This window comes from Symsagittifera roscoffensis, chromosome 5, assembly GCF_963678635.1.
Source record: "Symsagittifera roscoffensis chromosome 5, txSymRosc1.1, whole genome shotgun sequence".
Lineage (NCBI taxonomy): Eukaryota > Metazoa > Xenacoelomorpha > Acoela > Convolutidae > Symsagittifera > Symsagittifera roscoffensis.
The window spans coordinates 36,306,719-36,332,501 of NC_087066.1; the positions used below are offsets into that span (position 1 = coordinate 36,306,719).

The following is a 25,783-nucleotide window of genomic DNA, read 5'->3' on the forward strand; positions in this document are numbered from 1 at the left end:
AACAAAATTAAACAAGGATAGCCTGTTGCTGTGCCAGTAAAACTGTAAGTTCCAATAACAATAAAATAAGCACTCCAAAAATGAACAGTTTCAGTTTTTTCAAATGGTTCCATTTTTTGTTGGGTCGAGGTGAGATGAAAACAGAAGTCCAAAACTTAGGTATATTCGATATCAATTTTCTTCAAAAATGAACCTAAGCAACAAACAAAAATGCCAAGCATCTGGAAAAACCTTCGGAAACTCAATTTACAAGGGAAAGCAAAGTTCTCACGGCTTAAAAAAAAGTTATTGCCGTATTACAAGCCTCCTCGCTCGCTTTATTTGCTAGAAATGGACTCAAAATTTAAAAATATCAAAATAATTTTTCTCGACGTTCAGAAAACTGGTAAGAAACTTTTAATTGTCTTCTTTTAGATGATCTATCAGCCGATGCTTATTTTCGGTACCTGATTTTAAGTGAAAAAAATTTTTGTTTGATAAAATAAGACACCCGAAATTCCACTTCACTTTCAATGATCAAAACAAACATCAGCTCATATTCAGTGTTTGACTTGTGCAACAGCTGCTGTGGATGAAAAAACACAATATCTGATACAAGCATGGTTTTTGACAGTAAATCTTAATTTCTCATACAAGAAAGCGTTTTTGACAGTAAAAATTTATTTTGCTCAGATTTACGGCCTATCGATTCCGAGAACTATTATTCTGATAATCACGCAACTCTTGAATAAAAGCCAACAAATTGAACAAAAAACAAGAATAGCCGGTTACTGTGCAAGTAGCACAGAATTTTCCGACCACAGTCTTAGAAATAAAAAACAAATTTTAAGCTGGTGTCGTTTTTTTCTGCATGTTGCCATAAAAAATTCAACACGAAAAATATATTTTAGGCATATTTGAGAGTCATAGTAAAATAGGTCAATTGAAAAACTGTTTTTGAAGAGAAGTCACAAGAAAAACTAAACTAAAAAAATTAAACATTTTTTCAAGAATTGTGAAGTTTTTGATTCCCAAAATTGCGCTAAAAATTTCAGAAACTACTTTTATTTGAATAAAACTAAAATTTCGCGGTTGAAATTAAGCTTTATTGAGCTATTACGCATTAACGGTCGCCTTATTAGCTCAATTAGACCAAAAATCAAAAATTTCAAACCGTTTTTTCTCGACACTGTCAAAAAACTTTCAAAATTTTAAATGTAGTTCGAATCACGACTTGAAGGTCTTTGATATGATATATCACTCAACCCAGTCCGAGGTTTAATTGTGGTACCTGATTTTGCGTGGAAAACAAAAAGCAAAAAAAAACTAAAACACCCTAATACAAAGTTCCTCCCCATTTTCAATGGTCGAAACGATAATGCATCAGACTTGAATGCGAAAACGTCCTTCGTAATTTAACAAACGTTCCGCTTATGAAAAAAAAAGATTGTTAGGGCAAATTTCTAACAATCGACACCCAACAAGCGACAATTCGTTAACAAGCGACAATTCGAAACAAAGCATTAGCAAGTAACGACCGCTTGCTCCATTGCACTAAAATTGGGCTTTTATCCGCTTAATCTACTGCTACGAATTGTAACAAATTGTCAGTTTTACGAATTATCGCCTCGCTAAAAAAATCATAAAGAAACTTTTGAGTGTTTTTTTTCTAAAACTAGGCAATATGAAGCTTTGAAACATGATAAAAATCACATTTCAAGTTTTGTTTAATCAAAATGCGTACTCCAGATACATTAGCTCTTTTCCTATTCACATCCTAGCCATTTGTTTGGTTGAGCAGGCAGACCCTCAAAATCAGTTTTTTTTTTTCAGAATTGATGTGATTTTTGAAAAACATCTCTTTGGCACCTGAATCCGGGTCGCGCTTATATGCACAATCGCCAACGAGCCTCATTTGAGGTAACTTAATCACATGAACAAAGACTAATGCCTGAGACATACTTCATGGTGATGGTTATCATGATAACCAGAAGCTGGCAAAATAAAATGTTTCCCGAGCTATTTTCAATTTAGTTTATCTTCAATGGTTGAGAACATTCAAAATACAAGAAACCCAAATCGGCAACAAAGATAGGCGGTTGCTGTGCAAGTAGCACAGAATGTACCAAACATATTTTTACTAAATAAATAAGTTTTGCTTTGCTTACTAACTTAGGCATATTCGACAATCACAGTAAAACAATCAGGCAAATTGGGCAAAAATTTTGTCAAAAAATGACAAGAAAAAAATCATTGAAAAACTCAAAAAAAATCATATATTTGAAGATAATTTTTTGAATTTGAAATCATATATTTGAGTTTATATTCTCAAGACCGCGCTGAAAAAACTTTTGAAAAAATTACTAGAGTAAAACTTATATTTCATGGCCTATTCTTCTATAATAAAAAGTCTGTTGGCTTGCTGAACTCGCTCGAAATTGAACTAAAATTCAAAAGTTTAAACCCGTTTTTCTCGAGACTGGGACATCTTTTTGAAATTTTTTTAATGTCGTTCAAATTGCAAGCTAGCAAAGAGAGAGAAAAAAACAGAAAAAATTAAGTCAAAAATAGTTTTTCAAATCATTGGAAATAAAAACAAAACATTGGAAAACAACCACCAGAATCAAATAAGAGTTTAGTGTTTATCCAGAAACCACTTAGACGAAAACATTTCAGAAGACACCCATTGAGAAAGGGTAAGTAAAATGAGATCGAAATAAAGCTTTCAAGCGAAAACAGAAGCAAAATGCATGATAAGGCAACTAGGCCGACAAAACACAAGCAGGCAAACGAGACTCAGAAAAATGGACACGATCTGGTCGGGAATCGAAGCCCAAACCTCGAGGTGCAAAGGCAACGGCGTTACTTCTAGACCAGGTGGGAAGGAAGGAGATTGGTAAATGTCAAAACTCAACACAGAGGCGAAGCTGTGCTCCGCAAACACAGCAAGAACACTACACAAAAGCAGCTCTAAGAAGTGAAATAAAAATAGAAATAAGCCTTGAATTAGTGAAAATTCTGCATGTCTCGGATTCCATCTGCGACCTAGAGATTTGCGTCTCGCGTACTAACCACTCAGCCATGCGATATGGGATATGGGTTTTAAAAAGTATCAAACTAATACAACGCTCACAAGCTGGCTAGTGTAAAAATGAAGCAAGTAAAATTCTACAGATTTGTAAGCAACGCTGTTAACGGGAAAAAGTCTAATTCTCCGCTTGCTTTCGCACGGTAAAAACACGAACTTTGCAAAGATGTGAAGCAGAGATATTTGAAGTTTTGGAGCAAAAACACAACACAAATAAAAAGCGAACATTTTCGAAACTATGATGCCAACTTTGTACAGATTGACTAGCCCCCAAAACGGAAAAGAAAAAAAACATGTTGTGTGAGCAAAGAGAAACAAGGATAGCCGGTTACTGCGCAAGTAGCCCAGAATGTTCCGACCATGACTGAAAAACACGCAAACAAGTTTTTTTCACACTAATGTCGTTATTTCTGGGTAGAGTAATAAAAGGATCTGAACAAAAAACTAGAAACTAGGCACTTTCGACAGTCATAGTTAAATAGGCAAATCGGAAAACAATTTATGAAGAAAAATGACTAGGAAAAATTTTTAAAAAAAATAATAATTAAATCAAAAACAAACTTCAATTTTTTTGAAGAACTTTTTGAAGTAATGATTTCTAAAATGGCATTTAAAAACTCCAAAAACTAACTTTACTCGAGTAAAACTAAAATTAAGCATATATTAGTTATTGTAAATGGCTTAAATTAAGCCTAAACAAGCCTACTCACCACTCGCTTTACTCGCTCAAAATTAGGCGAAAAATCATTAACTTCAAACCGGTTAACATTGGGGAAATTTTTAAAGTGTGGTTCGAATCAAGACTAAAAGGTCACTCAACCCAGTCCGAGGATTATTTGTGGTACCTGATTTTGCGTGAAAAAAAAACAAACACATCCGAATATCAATGGAATTTTCAATGGTTGGAATAAAAATTGAGCAGCAAGGAAAAACTATAAAAATTTATAGATTTAAAAAAACAGAAGTAGAAAAATGTTCTTTTAAATTCTTGTTTCAAATCGAATATCAAAGTGTTTCATATCGAAAAAAATTATGTCAATGAAAAAGCTTCACGTTGGATTCTTAAAAATTAGCATCAAATTGAACTTTATTTGTAAATTGCGAGGACATTCATTGAACTAAGCGAAAACGAAATAACGTCTTGTCAATATATTTCAAAATTTGAAATGCACAAAGTGTCAAAAATGTAGCAACAAAAAAAAACTGACAAAAAAAATTTTGCCTAGAGACTTTGGGCTATCAAGATTATACGGTGAATACTAACAGATAGCTGTTTTACGATAATTTGTTTCTGGTATATGATATATCAAATATTAGTCAATTTTTGCTAGAAAAAAATCCAGCTTCTCGTAATCCAAGACTTACTCTAGGAATTCTGCAGAAAATTCAAGGGAAATAATTTTCAGTCAAAGCCAGCTGTATGACGCACAAACCAGCAATTTTACACCTAGACATTGGCTTCACATTTCTTACACAGAGGTGAAGCTGCGCTTCGCACCACTTGAGATACATAATAAAGCTCCAAAAGTCAAATGATAATGTGTCTTAAACGAAAATTGGAAAACATGAATAAATTTTGTTGAAAAAATCGTAGGATCAAAAATCAGAAAAAAAGTTATTGCAATTGTTATAGAAGTCAATTACCTTCAAAACAAAAGATTTGGGCTTTTTATGATAACCAATAATTGAAAATGATAAAAGATTTCGATCAAAAAATTGAGATAAAAATATTCCTAAATTTACTTAAAAAAAGGTTCATTATATCTTGCAATCGAACAATCTGCATATCGATTAAGAAAAATCGGGGATAAGGCCCTATCCGCTATAGTATAAGATCAAAATGAACAAAAAAAACAAAAAAAAGATTTCAAACGCATGAATGCAAAAATTACAAACAATTGCCACAAAAAAGAACTTGCGAAAAATCTGAAAAAACTACGAAAGCCTATGAAAATAACGCAATAACATCAAGAATTATAAGTTATGAAATTTATACCCAACAAAACAAAAACATTAGAAAAAACGCCAAAAATGGAACTAAAAATCGTGAAAACTTTTTCAAAATTTTCAGCTATAAAGAGCAACACGCCTAAACCTCGCGCAAAAACTTGCCACCACATTCCTTTGCAGACAAAAAAGTCTCAAATTTGCTTAAAAAATATGGAAATTTATCTCTTTGAATTTTTTTGACAAATTGGAACCATTGAAACAATGCCTTAAACCATCAACTTGAATCGAATGCAAACAAAATTGCTTAAACCTAAAACACGCCTAACACCTAATTAATTAAACCTAAAGTAAGTTTCAGGCACGTTTAGAACAAAAAAAAATCAGAAACCAAGCATCCGAAAAAAACATAGTTTTCAGTCGACATAAAATAACCAAAAAACCTGAAAATTCTTTATTTTAATTGTGTGACGGCCGGCGTTCATACTTTAGAAGACTTAACCCCTAATATTGGTCAAATATTATAACGCAAAAAAAATCAAGCAGAAAGATTGAAAAAAGCTTTATTTCTAAGAGAAAATTTTGGCGCCTAAAAACCAGAAAACCATGAATGAAGAAAAAAGTATAAAAAAATCTACCAAAAAAATAGAGAATTAATTACCCGGCAAGTACGCCAACAAACGATGGGTCGAAATCAAGAAAGCGGACAAAAAATAAACTTACATCTAACAAATTTTTTTCAGCTGTAAAACAATTATCACTTTAAACGTTAAAGCCAGCTTTTGAAATACAGCTGTTAGACGTGTATCTTGAGTACAAAAAAAGTGAATAACTAAGTTTTATATTGAGATTTTCGGTCGAGAAAATTAACCAAAAAAAAACCTGAATATTCACTATTTTAATTGTGTGACGACCGGCGTTCATACTTAAGAAAACTTAACCCCTAATATTGGTCAATTTACGACGTCGGAAACAACCAAAATCTAACCCTAAATTCGACAATTATTGCAATTTGTAGTTGCAGAAATTTTTAAACTAAATTCCGATTTGCGCTATTTACCCATGGTTCTAGTTAAGCAAAATTTGAACATAGCCAACAAGGATGATACATCAAAAAATTGATACATCAAAAAAGTGTCAGCAACCATGGTGCTATTTAAGCAAAAATTGTTCATAGCCAACAGGGATGATACATCGAAAAGTCAGTGATAAAAAGTTCAAGATATTCAGAGCTATGAGGTGATTCAAATTTTCACGTGAAACTCCAAAATTTGACTTGCTAACACAATTTAAAGAATGAGTGAATTTTTTTAGAAAACCAAACTTTGAAGTGAATGAATTTGAAGTAAAATTAGAACCAAAACGATATACAAAAAAATGATTGTGAACAAAAAGATTTTTTCCTGAAAAAAAAACTAAAAACACGCGATGAGTGAAAACTCACTTAGTTTTGCTCATAAGTCATCTAAGTCGACAGAAAAGTGACTCAAAATAAGAAAATAATAAAAATTAAGTATTGCCTCAATTTAATAAATGACGTTCGATTTGAAAAAAGCTGGCTGTCATTTCAATGAGTTTATGATTTCAAGGAACTGAAAATGATGGCACTTTCTCCAATTTTAATCAGCTGGTTTTTTCATGGAAACACTATTATAGTGATATTTTTGAACAGGTTCTTAACAGAACTGTCAAAAGCCAGGTTTGAAAAAAAACTCGCAGGTTGCTGTAAGTAGTATTTTAGTGTGTCTTGGATCCTAAGGCGGGGGGACGCACGAAAAGCACAATCCTAGGAAAAGAGTCCTTAATTTTTTGAAGGATTCTCGTCCTAGGACATTTTAAACGAACAAAAACTTGCACCCACTTAGCAGAAGAACGAGAACTCCCACCCTCCCTACTTAGGATCTTACTAAGCTTAGCTTAACAACCAGGGACACCAGATAAAATTCCATCTAATGCCAATGTTTGGGGTCCTAATCACTTGTCCTGGTTGACCATTTAAATGAAATTATTTGGTATATTTGTTTCGGGCAAATGAAGTTTCAATCTTCAAAAAATTTGTTGGTGAAATGTGAATGGAATAATATTTTAAAATCGCCGGCGATTTTGGTAGCGCACTTTAACTGCTGGAAACAATGAGCTAATTCCTCAATGTATGCTATATTTTACCGTGAAATGGCAGTGACTTGAAAACACTCTCCAAGGGCTGCGGCTGTTTCCCGGCAAATTATTAACTAATGAAAAATTTTGAATTTTGTCAAATTGTGAAATACGAAAGATAAAAATGGAGTGAACTTGGAGTACTCAAGGCCTAGATAATAAAAAATTACAATTGAGACATTGCTAATGAACAATTCCGTCTCTGTTTCAACAAACTATGGAATACCAAAAAATTCCGGTGTTTATTTGATTTTTTTTTACTACCGGAACCCACATGAGTCGAAATGGTATCTGTAAGGTTCATTTTATTTCCACTGGCTTGCAACGCAGCAGGTTGGAGAGGTGTTGGAATGAATAAACAATGCAAGTGTAAAAACCCCGAGTTGCTCCAATTGATTCAGAAATAGTTCACGAAATACGTCCTTGAAACATTTTTATCTGCTGTTTATCTCCGCTGAACAGTCCAGCTTGCCAAAATTTGAGTGTATTCGCATCTCAAACCATCTCTCCCCATTCGAAATTTTCTTTCTATGTTCTAGATTTATCAGCTCCGGTTCTGTATAACTTTAATTTTCGCCGTTTTTATTTTTTACTCAACAAATTCTATATTCAGCTAAACAGGTTGTGGTTCATATAACAACTTATTTGCCAAATATTGCATCTGTTATCTGTGGCAAAATTATTTCTTGGTGTTGATTGGTTTTCAATTTGAATAAGATTATAATTCAAATTTTTTTGAATTAAAAAAAAAATTTATCATGACAACTCTAACCGACAAACTATATTCTAGTTGTGTGTTCTCCGTTTTTCGTTTAATGCAATAACCTCATGTACGACTTGCTAAAAAAAGTTGGAGCCTTAGGGTGGCTTGATTGGTAAAGATAACTCTTCCTTGGAGAAACACTTGCACGACTCCAACTTTTTTACGATTGCACGCTGTTTTGCACGATGAGACCGGCTTCTTATAAAAGGTTTATCAAGAGGGTTGCACGTGCTGTTATATGTTGCTCTGGAACAATAACGTCTTATTGGGACATTTGAGTGAAAGAACTGTCTTTTTATCAAAATTGAAAAACCACAACTCTCTCATTAAATATCTTGACCATGTTATGCCGATACATTTCGAATAATGGCGCAGTCTCAACTACGGTCATTTGCAGGCCATCTTCTGTTATCATACCATCGATCTCAAATGAACTTGTCTCCCTTTGACAGATGAGTAACGGGAAATTTGAGACTTATCAGCACCTTCCATCAAATTCTTTGTACTTCGTGGCCTTGTTCAACAATTTCATTATTTAGATAGCGTTGATTCGAGACGCTCAGAAGTTTATTGAAAACTAACATGCTTGCTTATTTACTTAATTACTTACTTACTTGCCTACCTTTTTTTCACTTAATCTTACTAACCTAATTAGTTAGTTAGTTACTTAATTACTTACTTACTTTACTTGCTTTACCTTACCTTGCCTTACATTACAAAACTTTACTTTATTTTATTTAATTTCATTTTGATTTATTTTATTTACTTTCCACTAAGCCATAGTTCCTTTCCACTCTTCGAGAATGGTCAGAACAACGATAAATAACTCTTTCAGTGGTTATTAAATACATAACAAACAATTAGCCATATGATAAACCGAAAATTATTATTTTTTAAAACAAAATTTTCAGTTAGCAAAAATTGGAGGTTTTTGTCGGACTTGAACTGTTTACTCAACATGTTAGACCACGCAAGTACGTTACATGGTAGTTTTAGCTAGTGGAATTTGTTTTGATCATAAAACAAATTAAAAGCTGATTTACTGATTCTAGAAAAGTGGTTTATCAAAAAAGTCTATTCCTATTTGATAACTCTCGCTAGTCGCAAGCGTAGCAAACTTTTGAATCCCATCGATAAAAAAATTATTAAAAAATTTTCCAGCGTTTTATTTTAATTTTTTATGAAGCATAAAAATACTTAACACCTTTACGACGTAAGAAGACAGCTAAGAATGAATTGAATAAAAATCCGAGTTTTTAAAGGCGCTGCAAAAAAAAACAAGTACAGCATTAAAGAAAAAAAATAACGATTTCAAATATGCGTTTTGTTTAACTTGCAGCTTGTTCCAAAAATTGGAAGAGTTCCGAAAACAAGCAGGAGTAGTAACTTGCTGCACAAGTAGCACAAAAACTTCCAATAACATTCAGAATACTTTTTTTAGAGACTTGCATCGTTTTTTGTTGGTGGTGTGATGAGAAAAATTAGATGAAAGCGTAGGAAATTTGTACAATAAACTTAAAAATAACAAAACTTCAGAAGCAGAATACTTTTTTGAATTTCTAAAATTTCATCTTGCCAAGGAAGAGCTAAATGAAGCTTTTCGTCCTAAGATAACACCAACTAAATCACTTCACTCGCTCGAAATTAGACAAAGGGAAAAACTTAAAAACGGTTTTTCTCGATTCCCAAGAAATTTTATGAGAAAACTTTTAATGTCGTTCGAATAACGACTGAAAATAATGCAATAACTAAGTCGAAAAACAATATTTAATTTTGGATAAATGATTAAATCAAAACTTCAGAAAAACAGCCAAGAAACACAACTACGGCTTTAAATAAGCTTTTCGTCTTAAACGAGCGACCACTACTCCGACAAAACATAAGAAATTACTGAACTTTGAACTTTTACACCATAAACAACCTCAATTATTTGTTAAAACAAAACTCAAAATTTAACCCTCAAACAACACAAAACAACTTGAATAAGTCGATAAAACATAAGCAAAAACCATTTAGGCCGAAAAAGCTATCAAGCAAAATTAAAGAAACAAATAAAGTCAGTGCTCGGAAATTTACCAATTAGAGGAGTAAATTAAAAACACTTGCAACTACAATTAAAACTACTTACATCTCAAGAAAAATCCGTTATGGGGCAACAAAGCCGACAAATCATAAGCAAACAAAGAAAATTCCGACAATCCAGAAAAAAATTCATTTTCAATTCCATAAATACTGAAAAAACAATGTCCGAAGACTCCAACTACAGTTGTTAAGGTTTTTAAAAAATCAATTTCAATTTCGTACAGATCTGTAAGAAAATATTTTCACGGGCAAAAGTTTATTTTCCGATTACGAGACATTTGTTTTCGCATGTAATAGCTATTTTACATCTGACTTTGCGTTAAAAAACTGATACACACCCAGAGACAGTTCTCACCACTTTCAGGAGTCGAACAGCTACAGATTATCAATTATGAGAAATGATCAAAATTCTATTATAGATAAAAGCAGCATTTTTGTCAAACTCCAACCACTGTCGCTACTTTCAACTGCTGTAGCTACTGATCATTGGGTGGTTCAACAAAGCAGTTGGAGAAATTGACTAAGGCAAAGGATAGGGCGGAGCAGACTACATCTCCCAGCTGAGCTGCAATCGATCCCCATTTCACCGCACTCTCGTCCATTTCTCTGAGACAGTAACTGGCCGTGCAGAAGAGGAAGAAACCCGAGCTACCTTGAGCGATCCAGAGGACTATTATCAAAGGCTCTGCGAGTCTGTGTCCTAGAAGAGGTGGGTTGGGACTTTGGGAGGCGATTGAAATAAGCACGCCACACACGGAGAAGTGGAATATTAGAGAAATTGACAAACTGACTACTTTTCTCAGCCTGACAAAGTGAGCAAAGATGGCAGTCAGTGGGAAAGAGAGCGACCAGAAAGATACGGACAGCATAAAGCACCTCTGACTGTAAGGTAAAGTGGAGTAGGAGTGAAAGGCCGGCATCAACGTGAAGACGGATCCACTGGCTATGAACCAGGTGAACCAGAGAAAGTACTTGTGTTTCTCAGAGTACATGTCTCTGTAGTACCATTTAACAATGCTCACTTCTTGCACCGACCGCACAATTCTCAATTCCTGTTCAGTCTCCTGTCTCGCAGAATATGTGTTATCGCTACTTCGTTCCATATTCAGATTTAGCTCGTTGTCAATTGACTCCCCTCTGCTTCTGTCTGCTGAGTGCAATGGGGAGGTCTCGCTATTTTCAGTTCCCCGTTCTTCAGAGAGTGATCCATACTTCGCTCTTTGGTCGTATTTGTTTCGGTAGATCAACCACCCAAGAGAAGCAAAGCAAGTAAAATAGAGAAAACCTAAGAATAGAAGAGCCGACTGCGGTCCAAATGCAAAATCCTTCGAAAACTTTTCTTGTAAGACAGCATTAGGACCAGTTGTAGCATTAGACGAGCTTGAAGAGTATGATAATATTGGCATATTAGGTTTTTCTGGGCCAAAAAACTGCTTGTAGCCTTGAATGTACGAAACTCCACTAGCGAACAGACCACCGCAGGCATCTCCGATCAGTACAGCTGTTATATAGGACTCAGAGAACATGCTAGTTGCTAGCATGTAAACCAAAGTCATTCTAACTGAGTCCAATCCCATTAGACAAAATGCATTTGCTAAGAACCCGATACTAAGGCCATCAGGGAAGAAATGTGTAGGTCCTAATTTATGGTCCCAAAAGAAGTAAATAGAAATACTGAAGATAAAACCAAGCCCGTAACACAAAACACAAGCGGTAATAATTCCGCGTTTCAAAAATAAAGGAAGTAGCAGCAAAGCAGAGGTAGATAGACCTTTCATGAGAACCAGAAAGGAACCAAGTCGCCATCCTTCTGGCAGAAATGGCACAAGAAAAGGCACTTCAACAGTTAGAGCATCACTCCATAGCCAAATAGCAACCGATGCTAAAATCAGAAGGAAAAAATTCAGCTTTGCAAAAAAAGAATTGTTCGAAAGAACAGAAGATTGTCTTTCTGTAGCACCCATGTCACCTCCGTTTATGCCAATAATCGACTTAACGCAATATTAAAACTAAAATGCTCTAAATTTGCGGTTTTTATCTGTAAAAGAAAACCAGTAACGCTCCAGTAGTTCGTACGAATAAGATAGCTACGAATCACTTGATATCTGAATAAACTCAACTTCAACGATCCTATGCGATGTTCCACTCCAGATTTCCGGGCTAAATGAATGATAGATAACGAAAACTAGATTATATTCAAAATAGAGCAATTAATCAATTCCGTCAATGACCAGATCAAATCGCACAAATTCTTATAGAGAAATTGTAGTAAACGCAAAACTCTTGAGATATGTTCGATCGGTGGACGCTTTTTACATTTTGCCCGAGCAAACAGCACGTAACAATTTCACAAATAAACCAAAACAATTTCAGTACAAGGCTACAGCAAATGGGTCAAAAACAAACAATTTCCGAGCAATCATTCAGCGTGCCAGTTTGATCAAAGGTCAATAGTAGTTGAAATATATCAATAAAATAAAGTATGATAATCCTTGTGAACATTACCTGAAATTATATATCTTTGTTGATAAAAGATATATTTTTTATTTCAAGAAAAATCATGAAAATGTGCCAAAACGTTTGAATTAACATTTTAAAATTCTTATAAAAGATATGTCTTCAATCGGATATTATACCTAGTTCAACAATTCTTGAAAACATTTCGGAGTAAAAATAAGTTTTCAAAAAAAGAATCAGCCCAGGCAACCTCGCCGGTGAAGGGAGACATGCAGTTTGAGTCAGGGCAACAGGCCGGCGGAACTTCAAGCCGATATTTTAGACTTTACAAACACCTCAAAACACTAAATTTTCATCGGCATAAAAAATTTTTTCAAAAACTTAGTTTATAACTAGCGCATGACTCGCGCCTACGGTGCTTCAAATAGATCATTGAACGAAAACAATAGCCTCCTAAAACACATCCTTAAACAGTGATATTTTAGCTATCCTAATTTATTGCAATCCTGAACATAAACTGGGCTAATCTATCAAGGGGTTTCTTTTTCATAAAAATACCATATCTTGAACACCAAAATGAATTGAGCAGATAAAAAGAGGGAAGATTTGCTACCCTATATTGTTCCCTGGCTGCATCCCAGCATAGGGTTAAGAATTTTAAATTATTTTATTATTTTTAGGTTTTTTTGAAATAAAAAATTGAAAAATCATGAAAATGCAATATCTCGGATACAAGAAAAATTTGAACAGTAATATTTAGAGGCCCTAACACTTCACCCTGATTTGTACCTTGACAGTAAAAGATGGAGGCCCTGACAGTACCCCTGATTTGTTTTCTGACAGTACCCTGAAAGAACCCCAAAATTTGGATTGAGTATTTAGATTTAGACTGGAACATTGCTGAAAATCAACTGGAACATTTCTTTGCGTCAAAAACAACAGCCGATTGCGAGACGAAAATCAGCAGTACGTAAAGATAGAAAAAAGAAGAAAAACGAAGCCTCTTATCGTAACACTAGGATACAATAAGAACAATAAGATGCTTATCAGGAGACAGTTGGAACGGAGGGTCCAGTGGGACATTCAGGACGGTTCTGAACCCACCCGCGCATGAAATTGGGAGATAACGAATTTATCTTCGGGAGAGGTCGGAATTCAAGGCTCGGTGCCCAGAGACTCTATTAGCGAACTTTTAATATTTTTAGCTGCTGTATTGCCCTGAACGCATTCAATTTGTGGTTTTTTAGCGGCGTTTTTAAAATTGATCACGTTGTCTGGGGATCCGAGACCAAGCTATGAGGTTATTCTCTCAGGCAAACGAAAGCTGATCAGAAACCTAAAAATGGTTAGAAAAAGTTAGCCCTTAAACAGATCAGAAAAACAACTGGCCAGCAGGCATTTCGGGACCCGACATTTTTCAAACCCGATTACCCGATAAGCTAAAACCCGAACCCGAACCCGACGGTTTCTTCAAACCCGAACCCGAACCCGACATTCATTTCAAACCCGAAACCCGGCCCGAAACCCGAAAAAGATCTCAAAACCCGATTACCCGACCCGATACCCGACATGCCCGATTTTCAGGTAGATTAAATGGTATGAACGTTGACGCAATAAATTTGATGCGTTTTTAGAGTGTAACTTTCTCTTACAGTGAACAATAAAAATAGCTGTAAAACCAATATTTATGCAATAAATGTGTATTAAAATGGGAATTTATATAGAAAACAAAAAAGTTCAACGGAAATATAAAGCTGTATTATTATGAAATGGGAACGTACAAGTACGTATTAAACGCATTCCTCGGTGAGTTTCAAGAACACGTTGCGTGTAAAATTCTCCGTCTTAAGTCGCGATTGAATATCCTTCTTCAAGTACTTTGCATAACTGAACTTGCCTTTTTGATACACATAGACACCAATAAATTTTTCGTGATGATTGTTCGTCCATTTGTCTAGAGCCAAGACTAACTTCTCTTTCCCCTCTAGTAATTTCTTAATGAGATCTATGCGCTCGAAGTATTTGGCATTAAGTGTCCGATTGAGATCATCAACAGTTTCTTGAAGCGAGGGGAACTGCTAACTTTTGTTACTGACACATTGTCAAGATATACGAATTGGGAATGGAAAGTAAACTTTTCAGTATTCGAGTTCAGAAATTTTCTTATGGAAATTTGATTTACATCTTCCGACTCAGTGGAAGTGCAGCTGCTAATGTGCCTTTCAAGAGCTGACGTATTGCTCTTTTTACATGAAAATACACTTTTGCAACGAACGCACTTCCGCGCTTCTGTTTTCTTCTTGTCAATGAAACCGCACAGAAACTTGTCTTTCAACTTTGGATTTTTGGTTTCAAATATCCGCCACTCTTCCTTCATCGTACAATGCAATCGCGTTCAGAAATGAAATAGAAATAAAAATTAAAAAAGTAAAAAACCTCAAACAAAAGAAAAATTGGGAAAGTTTTTGTCGAAACCGAAAACAGCAAACAAAAGTCGGGTTTTAGAAATCCGACATAATTGAATACCCGAACCCGAACCCGAACCCGAAAATTTGTTGAAACCGAAACCCGACCCGAAACCCGAAATTTGTCTCAAAACCCGAAAACCCGACCCGATACCCGAAAACCCGAACCCGAAATGCCTGCTGGCCAGGTCAAGAAGGTTTAAAAAAGAGTAGGGTTTAAAGGATGGTTAAATGAACGTCAGCCATTCCTCAATTGGGATTTTTTTACGGTCCGTCACTGTGTAATTTTCGGGCGATGACATTTGTGTACTAGACGGAAGGTTCGGATCCTCCGACTAGAACAATTTAGCTTTTTAACCTAATTAAGACAAAAAATTCCGGGGTTCGGAGGGTTAGGTGTGAACACATGAGCCCACTCATCCCAAGGCTTTGGGACCAAAAGCAATTAAAGAGAAAGCGTATAACCAAAAAAAAAAAATTTACTTTAAAGCGAAAAAATACAAAACCATTAAAAAACCGAAAAAAAGCCCAAAAGACTCTCATTTTGTCGGAAAAAAACATTTTTCGAAAAAACTCTTAGCCTCAAACTTTTGGATATCCGAGTTTTTTTTTTTGATCGACAAAATCATCTGGGCAGTGAGCAATTACGTAGTTAAAACCGCTGAAAGAAGAAAACACGCAGAAAGAGACCTAGGGGAAATCGAAAAACTGAGTCTTTTTCGATCAAAATTTTTCGCAATTTTCTAAACTTCGTCAATATTTTTTGAGTATTAAAATTTTGAGTTTTTACAGATAAAGAAATGAAAATTGATGCATTAGGAGTTTGCTCACAACAAGTTTCAAGTAACCCGCCTAGTAGCTCTGCCGATAAAAATAGAGACTTAAATATTGCAAGAGGAAGGATTTGGAGGGTCCAAATCTGATAGTTTTTGGCCAAATTTGTAATTTTACGCCATGTAACATTCGTCTACTGCAGTCACACATGAGGCTTAAGAAAAATAGGCCCTATAACTATTGGCTCAAGAGTCAGGGACACTATCTCTTGTGTTTTTCTACCTCAAATCAGTCGGAGCCAATTCGGTTCGTTTGTGACATGAGACTACGACTCGTTACAGCTTAAAGGCTACTACTAAAATATCCCCCCACTCTAGAATTAAGAACGTCATCATACTTATGTCTCTAGATACCCAAAATACATGAACGCCGTTAAAAACCGGGTTGGAACAATCCGTTAAGTTACTTTTTATTAGACAGTGGAACTTTGATCCATTTCAGATGGATCAACCTAAAACTCGCCTTACCTCAACATAATAATCATAAAACACACTCTAGAAATTTAAATTTGTACTCACATTGTAGCACGCTCAAGAACTGGGAGTAATCAAGTCGGTAATCAACTCGAGAATCAAATAATGTAATTAAAATGAGTTTAATGTTTGTCAGTTTTAACAACAAGAACAAGTTCGTACTCTAGACTATAATTTCTCGTGAACCATTGGGACACTCAAGCTGTCCACCTTTCCACCGAAGGTTCACTCTAGTCCAGTTTAGAATAATACTCCAGTCAAGTCACACTAATCCAGTTCGTGGGAATACGCTTCTCTCTGTTTCGAATGGGACAGCTCTACTCTAGGTTATTGCTGTGACGGAAATTGCGAATAGCAATTTCCTACCGATTTTTCTTGCAACTTTCCCGCGATTGTCACTCGATTGTTTTGACTTCTCTTTTCTGATTTTCAGTTATCGCAAGAAAATCGTGCATGGCGGGTTCCATTCGAAATTTTGAAAAATTAAATTTCACTCCAAAATTAAGTGTTTTTTGCTTCTCTCAAGGTCAAACTTCCAAATATGACCGACTGGCACATACTCCCCGGACTCGAGATCGATGTCCTCATCGCGTGCTGTCTTCTGCCAGTGAGTCCCAGAAAACCGAGTGTTACTCAAGATACAGTGCCAGAGGTCATTTACAGGAGTTTGCAGCAGACTTAAGCTTATCTACACCCCAAAATTCACAGCCATGTAAAATTTTCACACTATCGCTAAACAGCAATCAAAATCTGCACACACCTGCACCCTTGAATTCTCGCTTTCCAAGCCAATCATTTAAAATTTCTTTTGTCCTATTCAATCAGGAAATTGTCATGCAGCATTTTGATTTATATAGTAAATATAGTATATTAATAACAATATTTGCTTTGTTAAATTTTCTTTTTCGTGAATCCAAGTTTCACCCGGATCCACGCTCAAGCCCCCTTTCCCTCTCAAGACTCAAGATCCATTCGAGCCACCTACTCATCTCGCACTCTTCGCCTTGGAGGTACTGCACCCTGAAGTACTAGATACGGCAAACTGTCTCAACAGTTCCTCTTCATCATCGGAGCTAATCACAATCTCCTCCCAAGCCTTCAGCTGTTCGTAGGATCGCATCCATTCTCTTTGCTCTTGCAACCTCTTTGCCTGGTTGGGTAGTGCCTTCACCCTAGATTCCCGGTTCAAACAAAAGAGGTTGTGCAGGCTCAAGCTCACGTTCTTCGCCAGGTCCTCCTCTAGTATCGATTCCCTCGCCTTGGTATTGTCTCTAGACATTTTACCCACTCTCTTCCATCCTGTCGTGATTGCATTACGATGGGTTAACATGGGTCTCTTGAAAGCTTCCGGCCCAATCTCGGCCTGGAACTGTCGATACTCCTTTTGATGTTTTCTCATGTGATCTTTCGTTGTCATGTACAACCAAGACGTCAGCATCGCCCGAAACCATGGGAAGTACCTCAAACGGCTCCAGACATGTCTGACTTCCGTCGGTATGGCGAATACTTTGCACGCAGTCTCAAACAACTCGAGTCTCCTGCTGTAGTCTATCGCATATATTGACTCAGCCGTTGACGTCGTCGCTTCCCGATACTTCGTTATATTCTCTTCTATCCATCTCAGAGCCAACATCGTACTCACTACCAAGAGCGTCACCTTCTGTCGGTGATCCGGTAGTCCGATCGACCGGATTTCTTCCATATCCCACACTAGGCAAAGGTTCTTGTGATCTGGATACCACACCGTTTGCGCCAAACAGTGGCATGGGCATTCTCCATGGGTGATCTCAATGCTCCTGAGGTTACGCTCCCCCGAGGCTTCCAAGAGAGGCTCAAGCTCCATCATTTTCTCATGCATCGTGTCGTTATCTTCCAGGTTTGGAGCACTTCCCACAGGTTTTCCGATCACGTTTTGTCTCTCGTGATCGCTTGTGTTCTCTCTCTCCAATTTCAAAAGTTCTTCTCCCCAGATTTCACTCAAGTCATCTCTCAATTCTTTTGGTACTGTCCCTCTGATTTTTCTCAACAACTTGTGCGAGTGATGCGATATCCTAGCCAACCTCACGCACTTGGGCACTGAGAAGGCCTTGTCCACCAGTATTCTCTGGCTGGATGCTTCCACCATCGCCATGTGCAGTGGGTAGTGACTTCCGCACAAGTTGGCCATCAGGGATTTTGCGTTCAATGGCAGGCCATAAGCTTCGCTCATGGGAAACCCCTTTTCTGCCTCAAGACCAACTTTCCAGCTCCGGATGTGTTTTTGAGTCACCTGCAACACCCCAGGCCATGATTCTACGCTCAACGCCGTCACCCAATGGTGTTCAGACTCTAGTCTTTCCAACGACTAGAGTCTGAACAGCCATGTAAAATTTTCACACTATCGCTAAACAGCAATCAAAATCTGCACACACCTGCACCCTTGAATTCTCGCTTTCCAAGCCAATCATTTAAAATTTCTTTTGTCCTATTCAATCAGGAAATTGTCATGCAGCATTTTGATTTATATAGTAAATATAGTATATTAATAACAATATTTGCTTTGTTAAAATTTCTTTTTCGTGAATCCAAGTTTCACCCGGATCCACGCTCAAGCCCCCTTTCCCTCTCAAGACTCAAGATCCATTCGAGCCACCTACTCATCTCGCACTCTTCGCCTTGGAGGTACTGCACCCTGAAGTACTAGATACGGCAAACTGTCTCAACAGTTCCTCTTCATCATCGGAGCTAATCACAATCTCCTCCCAAGCCTTCAGCTGTTCGTAGGATCGCATCCATTCTCTTTGCTCTTGCAACCTCTTTGCCTGGTTGGGTAGTGCCTTCACCCTAGATTCCCGGTTCAAACAAAAGAGGTTGTGCAGGCTCAAGCTCACGTTCTTCGCCAGGTCCTCCTCTAGTATCGATTCCCTCGCCTTGGTATTGTCTCTAGACATTTTACCCACTCTCTTCCATCCTGTCGTGATTGCATTACGATGGGTTAACATGGGTCTCTTGAAAGCTTCCGGCCCAATCTCGGCCTGGAACTGTCGATACTCCTTTTGATGTTTTCTCATGTGATCTTTCGTTGTCATGTACAACCAAGACGTCAGCATCGCCCGAAACCATGGGAAGTACCTCAAACGGCTCCAGACATGTCTGACTTCCGTCGGTATGGCGAATACTTTGCACGCAGTCTCAAACAACTCGAGTCTCCTGCTGTAGTCTATCGCATATATTGACTCAGCCGTTGACGTCGTCGCTTCCCGATACTTCGTTATATTCTCTTCTATCCATCTCAGAGCCAACATCGTACTCACTACCAAGAGCGTCACCTTCTGTCGGTGATCCGGTAGTCCGATCGACCGGATTTCTTCCATATCCCACACTAGGCAAAGGTTCTTGTGATCTGGATACCACACCGTTTGCGCCAAACAGTGGCATGGGCATTCTCCATGGGTGATCTCAATGCTCCTGAGGTTACGCTCCCCCGAGGCTTCCAAGAGAGGCTCAAGCTCCATCATTTTCTCATGCATCGTGTCGTTATCTTCCAGGTTTGGAGCACTTCCCACAGGTTTTCCGATCACGTTTTGTCTCTCGTGATCGCTTGTGTTCTCTCTCTCCAATTTCAAAAGTTCTTCTCCCCAGATTTCACTCAAGTCATCTCTCAATTCTTTTGGTACTGTCCCTCTGATTTTTCTCAACAACTTGTGCGAGTGATGCGATATCCTAGCCAACCTCACGCACTTGGGCACTGAGAAGGCCTTGTCCACCAGTATTCTCTGGCTGGATGCTTCCACCATCGCCATGTGCAGTGGGTAGTGACTTCCGCACAAGTTGGCCATCAGGGATTTTGCGTTCAATGGCAGGCCATAAGCTTCGCTCATGGGAAACCCCTTTTCTGCCTCAAGACCAACTTTCCAGCTCCGGATGTGTTTTTGAGTCACCTGCAACACCCCAGGCCATGATTCTACGCTCAACGCCGTCACCCAATGGTGTTCAGACTCTAGTCTTTCCAACGACTGCAAACTACACATTCTCGAGAAGAATCCGAGAGCTGTCGCTATATTCACCGTGGTTCTCGCGTAACACTCCGCTACTATTTGCACTTCACTTCTCTCCCTTTCTGTGATGTCTTCGAACCAAGTGACCAGGTCTTCTTTTTGAAAGGACAGTATTCTGACACATGACCGTCCATCGCAGGTGTGCTCTCCGTTCCCACACGTCGAATCCAGACAGCTACCCGGCTCCATCTTCTTTGCTGACCCGAGCTTGCTCGTCTTTTCGCCTGATTCCTGCGTCTGAGGTGAGATTAGCTTGTGCAACACACTCAACTTTGCCAGATCTTCATCTTCCGTTGGTGCTAACCTCACTCGCTCGGTGGTTTCCTCGATCAGACTCGCGTGGGGATGTGGACACCAGGAGGGTCTTAATAGCTTCCATACCACTCCCAAGTTCGTGATTAACAAGCCATTTCCATCGCCCATGTTCACTTCAACTCTTTTGTTCGAACGCGGTATGCTTACCACCTCTGGTGTTTCCTCAAGAATCAGGCCCAGGCTCGGCCCCTCTTTCTCTACCGTTTCTATTTCCATTATTCTTTCTGTCCAAAACTTCAGTAGCTCCGCCACCTCATGGTTCCGGTGAGCGCCTCCAGTTTCTGAGTCTAAGAAGGGATTGTAGACTATTCCCATCACTCCCGACACGTATTGGTATTCCCCCTTCTCGCTGAGTCTCGAGTACTGCTCTGACGAGGCCAGGTTACGGTGAACATCATGCTCTTCTTCGAACTTCTTATTATAAAACCTCCGTACCTCGTCTAGCTTTCTGTGGTTCTCTAGGGATAGTCTGGAACCATCTTCTTTTTCTATACCAGTACTCTGATACACGTTTAAGATGATCGTTGAGACTCTTTTTTCCACGGTTTTACTTCCGCTCGCTCTCTGGTGGCATGCCAAGATGGTACTATCAGACATCATTGACATTATCCATCTCAAGAAACATCTGGCATCCTTCCTCCTAGCCAGGCTCAAGCTTTTTGCTTCCCAACTTCAGCCTATCATACGAGGTCAATGTCTCCAACTCTATTCCCACCAGACTCCAGGTGAACATTAATTGTCCTGCAGTTCTAACAAAGGGATTCGCCATTAATGGTGGTGCTGATGAGGATGTCCTCATTGCCTCTTCAAAATGATCCTTCAACAAGTTCTGCCAGGACCTCTTCAGCTGATTCGCCATTTCTATTTTATTAACCTCGGCCTTTTGCTGGGTGGCCCAATTGCGTCGCTTGCGAGCTACTCCACTGTCCAATTTCTTCACGCAGTCCTCCATTTCGTTCAATGTCTCGAGGGCCACCCACCACGTCCGGGAGGTGTTCCTCGTCTTGTTCCTCTCCAATGGGTCACTCGTCACTTGCTTGCCCGTGGCCTGGTGTGCCTTCGAGATCCATTCTTTGCCGACATCCACTTCCCATGTCTGTCCGTTCGTTGAACCTCTCTTTACGTTTATCTTCTGAGGCTTGAAGCCTTCCTCCGATGTCGAACTGGTGGAAACCTCTATTTCCCTCTCTACTTCAAGTGGTCTTCTGAGCTCCGAGCTGCTCTTGTATGCCGCCGTCTTGCATCGAGCCAAAACCATGGGCGCCGTCTCTCTCAAGTTTCCTTCCGAAACAGCATCCACTGAAGGACTACCCAATCCCTTCACTTCTCTCTTCCTCTTGCGAGTCTTCACATCTCTGCTTGAGGGTGTTGTAGCTATCATCACTGATTCGACCTCTCTGTCTACCCCCAATCCTTCCAACTCTTGCCCCCCCTGCTCGAGCCTTAAGGATATTAGTACTTTTAATCATATTACTAGTCCCAACCTTATCCCTTTTTATACCATCAACTATTTTATCTACAGTTTTTTGTTTCAGAGTAGAGCTGTCCTCACATTTTTCTTCTCTAGTCTTCGATCGTGAATTCCTCAGCTCTACCAGCTTGCTCAGCAGCTCTTTTCTCGCCTTCTCATCCAGGCCCGTTCCTATCAGAAGCGGTTCTCCAAATCTCACGACTGTGTCCCACAGTTCCTCCTTGAATTTGTCCAGCGTCGTCTCGCTGCCCACTTCTAGATTGAATTCTTCCAAGAACTCCTGCCAAGCATCGTCCTTCAGGGACCCCAGGAACATGTCCTTGTTCCCTTCGAAAGTGTTCTTCTCCCTTTCCTCCGAGCTCAAGAGTATCATCCCCATATTGAAGGTCTCATTTACCAATGGTAATTCCAGATTCTTCCGGGGGGACGGATTCAGAGGTGGGGTGGCAGTATCTGACCAATTCTCCTCGTTCAAGTCTTTCAACAGCTCTTGAGTGGTGAGCTCCTCCCCTGATGGCCCTGGTTCAGGCGTATTCCCCACTTCCATGTCTTCACCGGCTTCACTGAGAGTTTCATCCATACTTTCTTCTTCTGACTCATGTCTCCTTCTCTCGAGAATTTTCTTAAACCGGTCCTCGACGGGTCCACTCCTCTTGTCTCCAGGCGTGTCCACTGACAGTGGTGATGGTGTCGTAGGGTCCAATTTCTTGTACTCCGTCAGGGCTACGTGCAGTTGACCTGCTGCATCTAGTTATTTTCCCTCCTGTCTCACTTCCACCTGTTCTAAGCCATAGGCTGCCCTGTATTTTCTCGTTGCAAATTTCATGTCGTCCACCAATGCGACGTGCCCCTCCCTCATGATCATCCTGCCATCATCCCATATGGGTAGCATGTTTTCAAGTCCCTCCTGCTCAAGAGCTCTCAAGACCTTTCGCACCTCATATCCGGGGGGCTGCGAACCTCTCATCTTTTTCGCTTGCATCGTCCTCGAATTTACCTTCGCCTCGCTAGTATGGAAGTAGACCGTGTAGCCGATGAACAGGGGGTCCCAGCCATCAGTGAAATACTTCTGCATTTCCTCCGTCGTCATCCTCGCCATTATGGAGGGAACTACCAAGGGGCTGTTCATTCCCAAGGTCATCCTCCTGACTATCGGGTACTCAGGCATGGTGGCTGGGAGGATCTCTTTCTCCATTATGGCCTCCAGCTCCCTCTTGACCAGCGCAAAGCATTCCTTCCAAGCAGGAATCCTCAAGATCTCTTGTCCGTCTGCCGTCAATGGGTTCAAGTTCCAAAACTTGGGGTACGTTTCGATGGGGCCCTCTCGCTTGCCTCCCATTCTACATTGCATTTGCCCCCTGAAGTTGTACACTATCAGCTCGGCATCTTTCACTTTTCCAAAGAGTACCGTGTTGCTCATTCGCGCTCTGAGCACCTCCTGCTGACACCAATTGAGCGCCGTCCCATCCAGTATGCTGATAAGACTCAAGTGCGTCACAGAGTGACGATACGTTGTCACCAGGGGATCTGGGAATGCGTATGTCACTGCTGGACCATAAATGCAGGTCACCACCTCCTCTAGACCCCGGATTATCCCCATAGGGTCCGACCTCATTGCCAGGCATAGGTCCGTCAACAGAGGCATCCCTCTATTCATCTTCTTCCATTCTTCTCTCGAGGTTGGATTCTCATCTTCACCCGTCATGTGCCGATTCTACATCATGAGGTATTGCACTAACAACGTCTTCAACCCTGCGGCGCACTTGTAGGAGCTAGTTTCAATGCTCGAGTGGACTCTCCCCATAGACAGAGGCTCTCCATATTCCATTAATCGATGAAACGACACCAATTCCCCATGAGTCAAGAGTAATAGTGCCAGATACCCATCAACTCGAAGTGTCTCCACTCCTCGACTAAACATGTATGCTGGGCCCATGTTGAACAAGTATCTGGGGTAGACCAGATACAAAGCCAAGAGCAGGCTGATGGGCATGCCCAGTATCTCCTGCACGAAGGCTCCAAAGATAGTCGCCGTGGTGCCGAACATTCCTGCCATGAATTCCTTTCCCCAGCAAGGACTCAAGAACTTGAGAATCTCATGATCCCTCCTAGTCCTCAGCTCACCCTTGGCGTGCTCTCTCCAGAACCCTCCAATCGTCACTTCATTGGCGGCCGAGACAAATCTAGCCACCGTCATGTCTCTTACTTCGGCCAGCTCCAGTTGTTTCTCCAGAAAACTCCAGACTTGTTTCACGAGGGGTGGTGCTTCCTCCCTCGTCTTATTCGTGGCGTTCTCCAGCCTTGGTGTCAAAAATGACCACCAGCCATTCTCTTGCGTCAAGCGATATTTCATCGATTCTAATTGTTTTTCCGTCTCGGCCACATTTCTTCTCTCGTTACTAGGACCTCTAGACTTGCTGGTGGAATTGGTGATCTTCACATCCATGCTACGAAACCACAAGCTGGCCGTCAATTGGCTTATCGCCGGGTGATTGTCCCCGATGACTGGGCTGAACTTAAGTTGCCTGGCAAAGTTCGATATCTCTAGCAAGAGCACCTCGTCTAATACGATCAGGATGTCGGCTAGTCCATAAAAGCCCCTCAGTGCATGAGATATGTCCGCCCATGCCGCCGCCAATTCTGACTTGCGAAGCCTCAGGTTCGATGGCTCCAACTCCCGATTGGGGGCTGCCATTAGAATCCGCCATTCGTTCCCCTCTGCTATTAGGATCAAGACCGCGTACACGAATTGTAGGGCAGGTGGCATATTCGCGTATCCAGGGGATGTGGTGAACACCACCTTCGTCTTGGGTCCAAATCTCGAGACAACATTCTCCTGCACTTCATTCATCGCTGCAAACAACGCCTGAATGGCTTCCCATATCTTCCTCGATGTCGGAATTTCATTGCCCTTTAGCTGCTCAAGAAGTCCCATCGCGTGCAGGTGATCATTAATTCCTGCAAACAATAGCAACTCAGGCTCACAGGGCATCTACGACTTTATTGCCACCACCAGAGTTAACATCTGGTTTAATTCAGCTCCTGGCAAAGAGTATATCAGAGTCTCCGGCCAGAACAACTTGGGAGACGTTCCTTCGAAGTCCGATCCCGCTACAATGACTACTCTCGCAGCAGCTGGATCTGCTCTATCATAAACTGCCAGGGTTTTGGCCAGCTGGGTGCTGCCACAGGGCTTCCCGTACCTGGGATCTTCCGCCAACTTCGAGCCTTCGTAAGCGGCATCTGCCAATTCCATTCCCCCCGGATTGAGTAGCTTGTCCACCACTTTCAACTGTGCCGGGGTCGCCAACCTGATCCTGGCGATGCTCGTTCGGTGTTTGGGGGTTCTACTATGAGTGCAGGACTCCCCAACAGCTTGAGAGGTCTGTAGTTAATGGGCCCCATGATCGCTTTTGTGGGAATTCCGGTCAGATCTGCGGTCTTCATCAATTTCGTTCTCGAGAAGTGTGCCTCATGAGCTTTCAACCAGTCCACGCAATGATGTCTGTTTAAGTCCTCGTGCGACACTCGTTCAATCCCCAGGGTCTCCGCCAATTCTTGCCTGCATTCCAAACCCTCTAGATCCAGTTCTTTTACCTTCTCAGGATATCTCAAGCGAGCGGTCTCCATAGATCTCTTTTCCCGCTTGTTCTCTGCCACTACCACTGAGGATATCGCCGAGCCTGGAGGTGTTGATGACGTCACATCCTCAGAC

The 25,783-nt window shown here is 40.0% G+C and overlaps 1 protein-coding gene across 1 annotated transcript in view; it reads right to left on the reverse strand.

Moving 5' to 3' along the window:
* Positions 1-25,783, reverse strand: part of LOC134846715 (uncharacterized) — a 413,719-nt gene that overhangs the window by 155,645 nt on the left and 232,291 nt on the right. The gene's annotated exons all lie outside the window — the stretch shown is intronic.